This window comes from Gossypium hirsutum, chromosome A01, assembly GCF_007990345.1.
Source record: "Gossypium hirsutum isolate 1008001.06 chromosome A01, Gossypium_hirsutum_v2.1, whole genome shotgun sequence".
Classification (NCBI taxonomy): Eukaryota; Viridiplantae; Streptophyta; class Magnoliopsida; order Malvales; family Malvaceae; genus Gossypium; species Gossypium hirsutum.
In genome coordinates this window covers 78,690,151-78,693,417 of record NC_053424.1, presented here as the reverse complement: position 1 = coordinate 78,693,417, position 3,267 = coordinate 78,690,151, and positions in this window count along the sequence as shown.

The window sequence follows — 3,267 nt, the reverse complement described above, 5'->3', positions numbered from 1 at the left end:
AATTCATCCATTCACTAGGGACATGACCTAATGTTCAATAACAACCCCTCCTTTACCAAGAACACATTCGGCCTTGGTACATAATAAGGTAGCCGATTTCTTTCCCTTTAGCACCCATTGCTCACATATGATTATTTGTATAGTTCAAACACTCATCTATCTTTGCTCATCTAATTTTAACATGGAACAACAAAATTCACCATTGTCAAATACCATAGCCGAAAGCCCTAGTCCATAACACAAATCAAAATTTCTACATGGGTTACAAAAGTAGTTTGATATCTTACTCAAGATTAGCCAAAATTTCATGAACTAATATAAACTTCTTACCTTGCTATTAGCCTAGGATGACCGAATGCCTCCCTCCCTACTTCCTCTTCACAATCGGCCAAGAAGAACAAAATGAGAAAGACTTTTTGTTCTCTTTTTTTTCTTCCCTTTTCCCCCTTCTACACGGCTAAGAAGAACTAAAGTATGAAGCCTTTCCCTTCTTTTTTTTTGGTCATGCATGAGAATGATGAACACATTTTTTTCTTTGTTTTCTTCCTTCAATTTCTTATTAGTTTATTGCCCATGCTTCTTATTTTATTTTTCCATTAACACAACATGTTTCATGACATGTTTTGCCCATCATCCCTTGTCATGGCCGGCCACTAGTACTTAAATGGGGGAAATTGACATGCAAGTCCACCCCTTTGATTACATGCACTATTAGGCCACTTGCATTTGCCTAGCACATTTCTAAATTTTCTCACATAAGTCCTATCAACTAAATTCACATGCAATTAACTAAATCGAAGCTTAAAACTTTCACACATTTATATTCACATATTTTAGGAAATAATTATCACATTCAAATAATTTGGTGACTCGGTCTAGCGGTCCCGAGACCGCTTTCCGACTAGGGTCACTTTAGGGCTGTCACAACTCTCCACCACTTAAGAAATTTTCATCCTCGAAAATCTTACCGGTAAATAGGTTTGGGTATCGTTCTTTCATCGAGCTCTCGGTTTCCCAAGTAGCTTCCTCGATCCCGTGTTTGAGCCATAACACCTTTACTAACGGAACCCTTTTATTTTCAACTCTTTCACTTCACGAGCTAGGATACGCATCGGTTCTTCTTCATAACTCATATGGGCTTGAATTTCAACCTCTGATGGGCTAATTATGTGCGATGGATCAGATCTATAGCGTCGAAGCATCGAAACATGAAAGACGTCGTGAATCTTTTCAAGTTCAGGGGGCAAAATCAATCGATACGCAACTGGACCGACTCGTTCGGATATTTCGTATGGCCCGATGAACCTCGTACTCAATTTGCCCTTACGCCCAAATCTGAGTATCTTTTTCCAAGGTGAAACTTGAAGAAACACCTTATCTCCCACCTGATACTCAATGTCTTTTCGTTTCAGATCCGCGTACGACTTCTGGCGATCTGAGGCTATCTTTAGACTTTCACGGATTACTTTTACTTTCTGTCCAGCATCTTTAATCAAATCCACTCCGAAAATTTTACTTTCACCGAGCTCGGTCCAAAACAATGGTGTACGGCATTTACGCCCGTACAAAGCCTCGTAAGGTGCCATCTTAATACTTGATTGAAAACTATTGTTGTAAGCGAATTCAATCAATGGTAAATACCGTTCCCATGAACCACTAAACTCAAGGATGCAACATCTCAACATATCCTCAAGTATCTGAATTACCCGCTCGGTTTGACCATCAGTTTGTGGATGAAAAGCGGTGCTAAAATGCAGCTTGGTACCCAAAGCTTCTTGCAATTTCTTCCAAAATCGCGAGGTGAATCTCGGATCTCTATCCGACACAACAGAAATCGGTACCCCGTGTAATCTCACAATCTGAGAAACGTACAATTCAGCTAGTTTATCCAATGAAAAATCCGCACGCACGGGGATAAAGGGAGCCGACTTAGTCAGCCTATCAACAACAACCCAAATCGCATCCTTCTTACTTGCTGACAATGGCAGTCCGGACACAAAGTCCATTGTGACTCGATCCCATTTCCACTCGGGTATCATGATCAGCTGAAGTAATCCTGAAGGCACTTGATGTTCCGCTTTCACTTGTTGACATATTAAACATCTCGAAACAAAGTCGGAGATGTCTCGTTTCATACCATGCCACCAAAACCGACGTTTCAAATCGTTGTACATTTTCGTACTCCCCGGGTGAATTGACATTCGGCTACAATGGGCTTCGTTCAGAATCATCGAAATGAGTTTCGAATTCCTTGGAACACACAAACGACTTCTGAACCTCAAACAATCATCATCATCAATTTGAAACTCCGATTCCTTGTTCGGAACACACTCAGCCCGTTTTGCAACCAATTCATCATCGACTTTCTGAGCTTCACGAATTTGATGAATCAATAATGGTTTGACTTTTAATTCAACTACTAACACATTGTCGGGTAGAACAGACAAGTGTACATTCATTGCTCGCAAAGCAAACAGTGATTTCCGGCTTAAGGCGTCCGCAACCACATTAGCCTTTCCTGGGTGATAATTAATGACAAGCTCATAATCTTTCAACAACTCAAGCCAACGCCTTTGTCGCAGATTCAAGTTTCGTTGGGTCATAAAATATTTGAGACTTTTGTGATCCGAAAATACATGGCACTTCTCACCAAACAAATAATGTCGCCATATTTTCAAAGCAAATACGATGGCGGCTAGTTCGAGATCATGGGTCGGATAATTTCTCTCGTGTGGCTTCAATTGTCTCGACGCATAGGCCACAACTCGACCTTCTTGCATCTATACGCAACCCAACCCAAGTAGGGATGCGTCACTATAAATGACAAACTCTTTGCCTGATTCGGGTTGCACTAAAATTGGAGCTTCAGTCAAATAAGTTTTCAGTTGATCGAAACTTTTCTGACATTTCTCCGTCCATTTGAACTTAACATCCTTTTGAAGTAGCTTCGTCATTGGTGTGGCTATCATCGAGAAACCTTTTACAAATCGTCGGTAATAACCGGCGAGCCCTAGGAAGCTCCGAACTTCGGTAATATTTCTTGGAGGCTTCCAGTTAAGTATGGCTAAAATTTTGCTCAAATCAACTCAAATGCCCGATACAGATACTACATGACCCAAAAAGCTAACTTCTCGTAACCAAAACTCACATTTACTGAACTTGGCATATAACTGCTTATCCCGTAAAATTTGTAACACTAATCTCAGGTGCTCAGCATGTTCGGTCTCATCTCTTGAATAGACCAAGATGTCATCAATGAACACAACT